Genomic DNA, 13,604 nt, shown 5'->3' with positions numbered 1-13,604 from the left:
CCTGCCTCTGCTTGTTGTGTGTTCCTTTGTCTGGAGTTTGTGAGTTCTTTTTGGGATTTTCTATTGTTTATGCCAAATTCAACTACCATGCAGAAAGCAGCATCCATAGCATCTGTTGATCTTGATTTGGAAGAAGAGAGGCTAGCATTTTACACTGTTAACCAGCTCAAGCACTTCTGCAGAACATTCAAAGTTTCAATGACCGGTTTCTCCAAGAAGGATGAGTACCAAAAGGTGCTGAGGGCCTGGTTAGAAGCAAGTAATTCCCCTGAGGAAGAGGCTGAGAATGCAGAGGAGCAGCTGCAAAGGCGATTGGGTCCAGAGGGGAAAAAAGTAGTCTCCCCAGCAGGTAGCAGTGTTTCTTCCAGAGGACTATCTCCAGAAGAGCTGGAGGACAGGAAAGAGAGCAGGATGCATGAAATGGACCTGACCAAGCTCAAGTTAAGTGGGCAGTTGGAATTCGATTTGCGAACTAGAAAGTTAGCCATAGAGGAAAAGAAATTGCAATTTGAACATGAAAAAGTTTTGAGGGAGTTGGAATTGAAGGCCAAGAGTTTAGAGATTACTCCCTCAGGTGGCAGCACACCGTCAGTGCCTGTTGAAGTTAGGGTGTATATTCCCAAAGATGTGGTGAATGAGTTTTATAAAAATTATGATATTGGGCAGTGGTTCAGAACCTATGAGGTGCCATGTCTTCCCATCGGGTCACTGAGATAGATTGGGGAGTGGGGTTGTGGGGAAGGTTCCTTAGGGAGGGGCGGGACATTCTGTTAGACTTGCCTTCTAAAGTCCACAATTCATACAGCCACATGAAGGAAGTCTTAATGTTGAGGTATGGTTTGACCCCTGAACTCTATAGGCAGAGGTTCAGGTCTTGTAAGAAGATAGAGAAAAGTACCTGGGTTGAATATGTCACTTTCTTTTGCAGAGCATTGGATTGTTGGGTAAAGGGCAGCAAATTAATGATTTTCAAGGTCTCTTTGATTTGATTGCCTGGGAGCACTTGTCTAATAATTGTTTTCCTGAGCGGCGCCAGCACCTGATTGATAGCAAGCTGACTAACCCTAAGAAGCTTGCTGAGGAGGCGGACCACTGGGTGAACACCCGGGTCTAAAAGGGTTACATGGGAGACTCAGCCAAAGGTGGGCAGGGTCCCCAGCAGAAGAGTGGGGCGGGGCAAGGGTAAACAGAAGGAGTTCCGCAAAGGGCCGCAAAGTAGTCCCCAAGGGAGCCAAGGGAAAGGTTCCCAACCTTCCCCCGAGAGAGAGCAAGGGGTCCTGACAGGTAGTCCTGTTCCACAGGGGCCCCTGAAATGTTATAAATGTGGGGACCTGGGTCACAAGGCAAGTGATCCCAGGTGCCGCCTATTTGGAAAAACAGCACCCACTGGTGCTCCGTCCCAGCAGGTGGCTAGTCTAGCCTTGGGGGAGGAGATTGATGTCCAAGGTGAGTGGGGTCCCGCACAGTTGACCCTTGTCTCTTTAGGAGACTGTGAAGTGGTTTCAGAAACCCAGGAACACTAAGAAATATGGGCAGAGAGTGACCATCAATGGCCAAAAGGTGGAGGCTCTTGGAGATACAGGAGCCAGTGTGACAGCTGTCAGGTGTCACCTGGTGTCTCACGAGTGGATTGTCCCTCATGCATTCTGCCAATTTCTTGCCGCCGACAACACAGAGAGCCATTGTCCAATGGCTCAGGTTTCCTTTGAGTGGGGGGGATCTCTGGTACTCTTCAGGTAGCTGTGAGGCCCGCCATGCCTGTTGACTGTTTGTTGGGGAATGATTTGGAGAGCTCCCCTTGGGAAAAGGTAGAGAAGAGTATTCACTTAAAGATGGTGGGTCTGCCTGACTCAGCGTGCATGACCACCCTGTCAATGACAGCCAGTAGGGGTGCTCAAGAGGACCTGGAGCCTGAGAGGGAGGCCCAGGAACCTGCCTTAGAGAGAAGTGGCAGGGGCCTGGGAAACCGGCCCCGAAGTTCCCACGGCCCAGGAGGAGGTAGACCCTGAGGGGTATGCCCTGGAGCCTACCGGAGAACAAGTAGCTGAACTGGGGGACCTACCTGAGCTGACCAAGATCAGTTCCTTTTCAGAAAAAAGTCAAAAAACCATACAAACGAATGGTATTTGTGTCAAAATACTCATCGGCATCACGGGACATCAAAAAGATTATTTTAAAAAGATGGGAAATACTTGAGACAGAAAGTGACTTTGGATCCTTATTCAAGGAGAAAACTTTATTCGCCTATAAACGGGCACAGAATCTCAAAGAACTCCTTACTAAAAGGATTTTACAACAGACTATGTAAAACAAAGTTCACATAAAGGAACAAACAAATGTTGGAACTGCAAGAATTAAAATAACGTTATCACTGGCAACATCCTCCTGCACCCCAGGACAGGTGAGAAAATTCAACTAAGATACACAACAAACTGAGATTCGGAACATTTGGTCTACATGATAAAATGCCCCTGTGGACTTTTATATGTGGGCAAGACAGATAGGAAAATGAAAATCCTACTATCTGAGCACAAAAGTAGGATTCAGAATAAAAGTACGACATCTACACTAGCTTTGCATTGGACAGAACACCGACATTCAATAGCGCAAATAAAATTCCAAATAACCGAACAAGTCCCACAGAAGCCTGGTTTTGACAATTCTAAAATTCTTCTTCAACAAGAAGTATTCTGGATAAAAAAATTACAGACTCCAGCACCTTTTGGACTCAATGATAAATTAGAGCTAGCATGATTCCTCTGAATAAACACATATATTTGAGCCTGAGACACACCAAAGGTCAGGACACGCAGCTGTAGGGAACATGCTGAAAAAGGTTTTGTTTGAACATTGAACTTAGTTTTCAAACATCAGTTGTTGACTAAAGTTTAATGGTACCATCATGCTAGACAATCCAAGTATGGTGATATTTACATTGGTATTATAAACATTTATTGGGTATTCTGTATTTAATATTCTAGAGAATGTAACATGATTATCACTCCACTAACTGTTTATGATGGTAATGTTCTTCAGCCATTCGACCTCCACTTTCACCAATGTAAAATATTCATTCAATAATATGAGCCCTTGTAAATATATAAGACCAAAAGGACTCTTCCTAAAATTAATTTCATCATAATACACCAAACATCCAATTTAGTTTATAGTAAATATATGCCCAGGTACAGTGTAACTAAGAAATCATTCACTATTATAACAAGCAATCAACTAAGCTGTTTGTTAATCGCTATATAGAAAACAAAAGTCGAAGTCTAGTCTTTATTCTGTGGCCATCACGCTTGATCATCAGTTTCCCTCAAGTCTTTCTTCAATCTTTACTTCTGAACTTCAACCCTTGTTTAGTGATTATTATACTGGATTTTTCAGCTTCTTTCGAGTGGATTTCCCTTTTTTATTATTTATTATTTTTTATTTTTCATTGTTACTTTTATTATCATTCAAATGAGACATAAACATACAAATATTTTTTTCCCGTGCTCACATGCTGAGCTCATTTAATAACAACCGCTATACGGTATTAATAATCAGCACTACGAATTGTTGGTTCAGTGTCTACCCAGTCGCTCAACAGTTCGGTAACATCGATCAGTCCTTCGTTTATTTTTATCTTGAATTTCCGCGTCATATAGACACCGAAATTTGGACTCCCTATTCGTGTTTGAACACGGAGATGAGAACTTCGTTTGTCGGAGACTCCCGCTTTCACGGGTAAGTTGTTGTCACCCGCTTTTCAAATATCGACGAACCAACAACAAAATGCATTCTGCAAATCGCTAAAACTGATCCCTTTTTTCTCTCTATGGTCACCGTCTTTACGGGACTTTCACACATCCACATTTCAAACGGCTTTCAGCTCACACAGGTGAGTGACGTAAAACATATAGCTTATGTTACTTCTTTTGAGTATTTCAAAATACTAATAAGTCCCATCCATTTTTTTAGGTTGCCATTTCAACCTTTTTGACACCTGTTGCCACAGGTAAGCCTAAAAACCATTGGGAAATAACTATTTCAAACACACTATGCAATTAGCGTTTTAAAACTAAGTCTATCTTCATTTATACACAGATTTCAACAGCGCTGCATAAATGGCATTTCGTGTGTCCTAGCATATTAATACTTTCCAAATAGGTAAGATCCATTCAATCTACCAATAACTCTTCATTAATCTTTAGGTCAACAAAACCTCTTCAGATGTTCTAACTAAGTTAGTTGTACCTAATCAACTGATGAATAACAGTTTAACAATGTTAAAATAATCAGTTCATACTAATAACGAGCATTCAGGCACTGAGTTGTTTTCTAAAACGTCTTTTATTTCTTAAAAACATAATGGCATCAAGTTAATACGTTCCCTTTATTTTTTTATCTTTCCTTCTCAACAGAACCCCTGACGAAGGAACAATAGGTTCCGAAATGCATTGGGTTTAATACTGAAATGTATTATGGTTACAATTGTCAAATGTAATTTCTGCATCATTGACAGAAAGTGAGAAGAAATAAAAAAATGAATGTAAAATGAATTGAATTGCATAATTTCCTATGTATCACATGATTAAAATGTTATATTGGAATAGTTTCTCCTTGTCGATGCATGTCAGAATCCTAGCAGCCAGCAGGGGCTAGGCAACTTTCAGATTTACATGAATGCTAGCAGGCATTAATATGACATAGCACACATATCAAAATACATAGCTAATTTTACAAAATTTTAATGCAGTTCTCACACACATACATTGATTTACCCATTCCTGCCAAAGTGAAAATCAGCACCACCATTCTAATATGTCTTTCGAATCTATCGCAAACATCACGGACAACTGTGCATCTACTAAAGTCTACACGGCTGATGAAGCCACGGAAATGTACAAACTTATAAAGGAAACCAAAACATTTGATGCCCAAAGCGGATAAATTACTCAACAACTACGCCAATTGGAATACCTTACAAGACGTGAACTCAACCAGCGTTTACACGCTTCTACTCTGATTCAATATCACCGCGTGAAAAGGATCCCACGTGGTCTCAGGCTAGCAATCAGGCCAAAGTTATTTAGACTTAACAACAACCAACAATTTATGGAGAAATGGTATTGCATCCCCAATAAATGTTCACTAGATCTAATTCTACTTTTAATTGAGGAACTTTCAAAAACAATAAGTGAACTCGAAGAAGAAATTTACAACACAAAAAAAGAATTATCTGCTAGAATGGAAGATGAACCGTGGGGAAAATTCCTAGAATATCTAAATACTCGCCTTGACAAATATGGCAAGGAATTGCAAGAAAGAGCTTGGAAAATTTAAAAGGGATACTATTGATTATAAGTTGAATGAAGCTTATACGTGGGCCGAGGTCTACGCACAATAGAGATACAGTGGCAAAAAAACACAACCTGCCTCTTCAGAAGAAAGCGTAATTTCTGATAGTGACACTAACATCTCTAGACAATCTACCAGTCACCCATCGAGTCTTAAACCTACCGATAAAACAACTGATCTAACAGCATCAGGACACGAAGCTAGTGGTGTAGCATCTTCATCATCTACTTCCTCTTTTTTAGAAAAGGAGGGAGCACAAAGCAGACCACCGGATCAGGCAACCTCAAAACCACTCGAAAAAAGACAAATTGTTGAAAAGGAAAAAGAAAACAAAAAGAAAGGCCTGAGGAACCAAGGGAAAATCTCATAGTCAATATTTCCAAACAACAATTAACACATTGTCAAGAAAATGTGTTGAGCAAGGGTACTACATTTGTAAGCACCTATAATACCACAGAATTGGAAACAGAGATATCATTCTATAAATTCATGAGAGTTCTACGTCTCAAGAATTTTTTCACGCTGGTCAACCCCACGGATTCCAACGACGACTCCATTGCTCAATTCAAACCAAAGAGTACATTCATTGCTCCTATATCGCACAAAAGTCTGGACACTTTTGAAACTCTAGTCAAGGCTGATCTGAACAAGATTAAATACAAAAGAAATCTCAAAAATCTTTCTCGAGCAGAATATAGTGCCTTACAAAAATTGGTTAAAAATGATGCAATTATAATACAGAAGGCAGACAAAGGTGGAGGTCTAGTGGTGATGGACATGGATTTTTATTTGGCAAAAGGCACAGAGCATGTAATGGATCACAACATTTACACCAAACTCGACAGAGACCCCACAACCGATATTGCCAATACATTAAGCAACATTTTAGATCAAGCAGAAAAACTAAGCTGGATTAACACTACTACTAAACGTTACCTATGGCAAACTTTTCCAAGAGGACCAAGAATGTATTTCCTCCCAAAAATACATACAAATCTGGAAAATCCCCCCTTCAGACCTATCGTGTCAGGGTGTGAATCCATCTTTGAGAACTTAGGAAGCTTCATTGACAACCACTTGCAGTCTTTTATTCAACGGTGGCCAAGCTACTTCGAAGATACATCTGATTTCTTAAGAAATCTCATGACCATTAACTTGGATTCAACTGAGAACTGGATTCTTTGCACCATTGACGTGGTTGCACTCTATACATCGATTCCTCATGCTCTAGGACTAGAAGCAATAGAGTGAACACTACTGCAAGAAGAAAAATCTGAGACACTGAATTGCTTTATCATTCAACTGTTAGAATTTTGTTTGGAAAATAGCTATTCCAAGTGGCAAGATAATTTTTATCTTCAACTCAATGGCACAGCAATGGGCTTCCCGGGGGCCTGTGTATATGCGAATATATTCATAGCTAAATTCGAAAATGATTACATCATGGCTGACCAAACATGGCAAGAATGTTTTATATACTACAAAAGATATATCGATGATATATTTTTAATTTGGAAGAACATGCAAACATCATTAACTAACAACATCCAGAGCCTCAATAAGATTGACCCCAGAATTCAATTCACTCATCACATGGATAAACAAGCACTACCATTTTTGGATGTCATGGTAGCATTGAATGAAAATCAAATCCACACTAGTGTTTTCAAGAATCCTACAGATAAGAACACTGCATTATTGCATGAGAGCTTCCACCCAACAACTTTGATCAACAACTTACCGATTTCTCAATTTAGGAGAATTAAACAAATTTCTTCTTATCAGACTTTTTGCTATAGAGAATTTGAAGAACAAAAACAAAGATACATAGCACAAGGGTACCCTCCAGAACAATTGGACACACAAATCAGGAAAGTTGTTGCAATGCCAAGATCAGTTCTTCTTCAGAAAAAAGTCAAAAAACCAAACAAACGAATGGTATTTGTGTCAAAATACTCATCGGCATCACAGGACATCAAAAAGATTATTTTAAAAAGATGGGAAATACTTGAGACAGAAAGTAACTTTGGATCCTTATTCAAGGAGAAACCTTTATTCGCCTATAAACGGGCACAGAATCTCAAAGAACTCCTTACTAAAAGGATTTTACAACCAGTCTATGTAAAACAAAGTTCACATAAAGGAACAAACAAATGTTAGAACAGCAATAATGTTATCACTGGCAACATCCTCCTGCACCCCAGGACAGGTGAGAAAATTCAACTAAGACGCACAACAAACTGCGATTCGGAACATTTGGTCTACATGATAAAATGCCCCTGTCGACTTTTATATGTGGGCAAGACAGATAGGAAAATGACATTCCGACTATCTGAGCACAAAAGTAGGATCCGGAATAAAAGTACGACATCTCCACTAGCTTTGCATTCGACAGAACACCGACATTCAATAGCGCAAATACAATTCCAAATATAATCGAACAAGTCCCACAGAAACCTGGTTTTGACAATACTAAAATTCTTCTTCAACAAGAAGTATTCTGGATTAAAAAATTACAGACTCTAGCACCTTTTGGACTCAATGATAAATTAGAGATGGCATGCTTCCTCTGAATAAACACATATATTTGAGCCTGAGACACACCAAAGGTCATGACACGCAGCTGTAGGGAACATCCTGAAAAAGGTTTTGTTTGAACATTGAACTTAGTTTTCAAACATCAGTTGTTGACTAAAGATGAATGGTACCATCATGCAAGACAATCCAAGTATGGTGATATTTACAATGGTTATTAGAAAAAGTTATTTGGTAATCTGTATTTAATATGCTAGAGAATGTAACATGATTATCACTCCACCAACTGTTTATAATGGTAATTTTCTTCAGCCATTCGACCGACACTTTCACCTATGTCAAATATTCATTCAATAATATGAGCCCTTGTAAATAATTAAAAGCAAAAAGACTCTTCCTAAAATTCATTTCATCATAATACACCAAACATCCAATTTAGTTTATAGTAAATATATGCCCAGGTACAGTGTAACTAAGTAATCATTCACTATTATAACAAGCGATCAACTAAGCTGTTTGTTAATCGCTATATAGAAAACAGAAGTCGAAGTCTAGTCTTTTTTCCGTGGCCATCACGCTTGATCATCAGTTTCCCTCGAGTCTTTCTTCAATCTTTTCTTCCGAACTTCATCCCTTGTTTAGTGATTATTATACTCGATTTCTCAGCTTCTTTCGAGTGGATTCCCCTTTTTATTAATTATTATTTTTTATATTTCATTGTTACTTTTATTATCATTCAAATGAGAAATAAACATACAAATATTTGTTTCCCGTGCTCACACGCTGAGCTCATTTAATAACAACCGCTATACGGTATTAATAATCAGCACTACAAATTGTTGGTTTAGTGTCTATCCAGTCGCTCAACAGTTCGGTAACATCGATCAGTCCTTCGTTTATTTTATCTTGAATTTCCGCGTCAAATAGAGACCGAAAACGGACTCCCTATTCGTGTTTGAACATGGAGATGAGAATGCCGTTGGTCGTAGACTTCCGCTTTCACGGGTAAGTTGTTGTCAGCCGCTTTTCAAATATCGACGAACCAACAACAAAATGCATTCTGCAAATCACTAAAACCGATCCCTTTTTTCTCTCTACAGTCACCGTCTTTACGGAACTTTCACACATCCACATTTCAAACGGCTTTCAGCTCATACAGGTGAGTGACGTAAAAAATATAGCTTATGTTACTTCTTTTGAGTATTTCAAAATACTAATAAGTCCCATCCATGTTTTTAGGTTGCCATTTTAACCTTTTTGACACCTGTTGCCACAGGTAAGCCCATAAACCATTGGGAAATGACTATTTCAAACACACTATGCAATTAGCGTTTTAAAACTAAGTCTATCTTCATTTATACACAGATTTCAACAGCGCTGCATAAATGGCATTTCGTGTGTCCTAGCATATTAATACTTTCCAAATAGGTAAGATCCATTCAATCTACCAATAACTCTTCATTAATCTTTAGGTCAACAAAACCACTTCAGATGTTCTAACTAAGTTAGTTGTACCTAATCAACTGATGAATAACAGTTTAACAATCTTAAAATATTCAGTTCAAACTAATAACGAGCATTCAAGCACTGAGTTGTTTTCTAAAACGTCTTTTATTTCTTAAAAACTTAATGGCATCAGGTTAATACGTTCCCTTTATTTTTTATCTTTCCTTCTCAACAGAACCCCTGACGAAGGAACAATAGGTTCCGAAATGCATTGGGTTTAGTATTGAAATGTATTATGGTTACAATTGCCAAATTTAAAAATGAATGTATAATTAATTCAATTGCTTAATTTCCTATGTATCACATGATTAAAATGTTATATTGGAATAGTTTCTCCTTGTCGATGCATGTCAGAGTCCTAGCAGCCAGCAGGGGCTAGGCCACTTTCAGATTTACATGAATGATAGCAGGCATTAATCTGACATAGCACACATAACAAAATACCTAGCTAATTTTACAAAATTTGAGTGCGGTTCTCACACACATACATTGAGCTGACCCATAGGCAGCAAGAAGTAGGCCCCTCCAGGGAAGAATTCTGCAGAGAGCAGAGAGAATGCCCATCTCTTGAGGGCTTGCAGCAACAGGCTGCAAGCCAGGCAACAGGTGATCAGTCAGGATCACAATGGATTTACTGGGAGAATAGTCTCCTGTATAGAGAGCCTAAGGTTGCTGAGCATGGGTCAGCCCATGTGCTGGTGGTACCCCAGAACTTCAGAGCCTTCCTACTGGGGCTGGCTCATGTTGTGCCGTTGGCAGGACATTTGGGTCAGAACAAAACCTTTGAAAGGCTTGTCACCCACCTTAATTGGCCCCAAATGTGCAAGAGTTCAGACACTCATTGCAGGACTTGTCAGACTTGCCAGGCAAGTGGGAAGAGTGGGAGGAAGCACAAGGATCATCTCCAGCCATTCCCTGTGGTTAGTACCCCCTTTGAGCGGGTTGGATTGATATTGTGGGGCCACAGGACCCCAAGACAGCCATGGGCAACAGGTTCATCCTGGTCTTGGTGGACCATGCCACCAGGTACCCGGAAGCCATACCTCTGAGGACATTGACGGCCCCCGTGGTGAGACGAGCACTGATGGGAATTTTCTCATGAGTAGGATTCCCTAGCGAGGTAGTGTCTGAACGGGGGACCAACTTCATTTCTACGTATATGAAGTCCCTGTGGCAGGAGTGCGGTGTAACTTACAAGTTCACCACTCCTTACCGCCCCCAAGGAAATAGGTTGGTTGAAAGGTTTAACTGAACCCTGAAGGGCATGATAATGGGTCTTGAAGAATCCATGAGGCATAAGTGGACTTCCTCTTACCATGCCTACTCTATGCATACCGGGAGGTGCCACAGAAATCTCAAGGGTTCAGTCCCTTTGAGCTTCTCTATGGACACCCGGTCAGAGGACCTCTGAGACTGGTCAAAGACCGCTGGGAGCAATCTCCCAGGAAACCTCCAAGGATGTATATAGCTACATGCTGGCCTTCAGGAACAAGACTAGGCATTTCAGACAACTCGCTGAGGTGAATCTGGAAGCCAGCCAGGAGGAGATGAAGAGATGGTATGACCAGAATGGCACTCTGGTAAAGCTTCAACCTGGCCAGAAAGTGTGGGTCATGGCCCCCGTGGAGCCTTGTGCGCTCCAGGATAAGTGTACCGTACCATTTGAGGTTGTGGAGAGCAAGAGTCCAGTTACCTACTTGGTGGACTTGCATTCTCCCAGGAACCCCTTGAGGATCCTGCATGTCAACCGCAAAAACCCCCACTTAGAGAGGTCTGAAGTGTGCATGCTCATGGCAACAGATGCTGGAATGGAGGAGGAGAATGAGCCCCTTCCTGACCTCCTGTATGCCACAGAGCAAATGGGTCAGTGGATGGTGTTAACCTCTCTTCCACCCTGACCCATGAGCAACAGAATGACTGCCGCCAGTTGCTGGGACTGTTTTCTGATCTGTTCTCCCTGGTTCCCATTGTCACAGATTGGTGCGTCTATGATATGGACACAGGAGATAGCTTACCTGTGAAGCACAAGTCTTATGGGGTAACTGACAGGATGAGGGCTTGCATCAAAGAGGAGGTCTCAAAGAGGCTTATGCTAGGGGTGATTGAGTCCTCTAGCAGTCCTTGGTCTTGGTGGTCTTGATCCCAAAGGCTGCAGCGCCGGGTGCCACACCCGAACTCCGGTTCTGTGTGGACTACAGAGGGCTCAATTCAGTCACTAAGACTGATGCACAACCCATCCCCATGAGCTCATTGATCGGTTGGGGGCTGCACGGTACCTCAGCACGTTTGACTTAACATCTGGGTACTGGCAGATCGCCTTGACTGATGGGGCAAAGGAGAGGTCAGCATTCTCCACACCAGATGGGCATTTCCAGTTCCGTGTTATGCCCTTTGGGATGAAGAATGCCCCTGCCACCTTTAAGAGGTTGGTAAACCAGGTGTTGGTTGGACTGGATGAGTTCAGTGCCCCTACCTAGATGACATTGCGGTGTTCAGTGCCAGTTGGGAGGAACATCTGCGCCACCTCTGGGAAGTGTTGTTGGTGCTGTGGAAGGCAAGCCTCATGATCAAGGCGAGCAAGTGCCAGATCGGGCAGGGTTCCGTGGTATACTTGGGACACCAAGTTGGGAGTGGCCAGGTGGCGCCCCTACAGCCCAAGATTGAAACCATCATGGCTTGAGAGCCCACCAAAACCCAGACAGAGTTGAGAGCCTTTTCAGGACTCACAGGGTATTACAGGAGGTTTGTCAAGTGGTATGGCAACATTGTTGCACCCTTGACAGAGCTGACTTCCAGGAAGCAGCCCAAGAAAGTGATTTGGGCTGACACCTGTCAGAAAACTTTTGAGGCCCTGAAAGCTGCCATGTGCACGGCGTCCGTGCTCCTGGCACCCAACTTCTCAAGAGAGTTCACTGTTCAAACAGATGCTTCAGAGCATGGTGTGGGGGCAGTTTTGTCACAGATGAATGAGGAGAGCCTAGATCAGCCTGTAGCCTTCATCAGTAGGAGGTTACTTCCACAGGAACAGTGGTGGAGTGCTATTGAGTGTGAGGCATTTGCTGTGGTCTGGGCACTGAAGAAGCTGAGACCCTACCTGTCTAGGACTCACTTCTGGGTTCAGACAGACCACAAACCCCTCAGATGGTTAATGCAGATGAGGGGTGAGAAACCAAAGCTGTTGAGGTGGACTTTGCGGTGGAACACCGCCCTGGTACAGAACACGCCAACGCTGATGGCCTGTCCAGATTTTTCCGGCTTAGTGATGAGATCTCCCAGGAGGTAGGGTAGTTCTCCCCACATTTCAGCAGGAGGGGACACGTGTTGGACCTGGCACCATTGGCGTGGGTCTCCCTTCCATTGGTTGCTGTTGCCTCATGTATTTATGCTGGTGTTAGATGCTTTGAGCACTGTGCCACTGCTGTCCAGTGCACAGTGCAAGTTCTCCCTACTGTAAATTGATTTATTAATCAGTGGTTACATGTTTGGCTATTTGGTTTACTTGTCAGACCCTAGTACGGTGCACCAGGAGTTCCCAGGGCATGTAAACCAAATAATGCTAGTGGGCCTGCAGCACTGATTGTGCCACCCACAGAAGCAGCCTTGTAAAATGTGTCTAAGGTCTGCCATTGCAAAGCCTGTGTGCAGTCTGGTACTGTCATGCTGACTGGGCAAGTGTACCCACTTGCCAGTCCCTGAACCTTCCCTTTTCTTCATATCAGTCACTGTGGCAGGAGTGCATTGTAAGTATAAGGTAGGACATGCCCTGGTGTGTGTGGCATGTCCTAATAGTGAATTACAGCATTTTTGTTTTTCACTATTGCACGGCTACCTGTTCTCCATAGGACAGAATGGGGTGTTAGAATTATTACATTTTATAATCCTAACTGAGTCAGAGAACATGGTAGAAAATCGAGTTTAGTATGCCTGAACTCAGAATAAAAAACTTAATCTTTTAGTAAAGTTGCTTTTAATATTCTGTGTTTGAAAATACTAATTTTAGATAGTAGGTATTTTCTTGCCTAACCTTTCAAGCCTGCCTCTGCTAGGTTGTGAATTCCTTTGTCTGGAGTTTGTGAGTGACAGTGGTGAATAGAGAGATCTGTATCTAGATGGGAGGGAGGAGTTGCACCTGGGACCTGAATAGAGCTGGGCCTTCCCGCTACAATGCTGGCTCCATCGCCGCATCCCAGGGAGGCGTGTCGCAGGGCCTGTCTCGG

This window comes from Lissotriton vulgaris, chromosome 9 (assembly GCF_964263255.1).
Source record: "Lissotriton vulgaris chromosome 9, aLisVul1.2, whole genome shotgun sequence".
Classification (NCBI taxonomy): Eukaryota; Metazoa; Chordata; class Amphibia; order Caudata; family Salamandridae; genus Lissotriton; species Lissotriton vulgaris.
Note: the sequence above shows the minus strand (reverse complement) of the source record.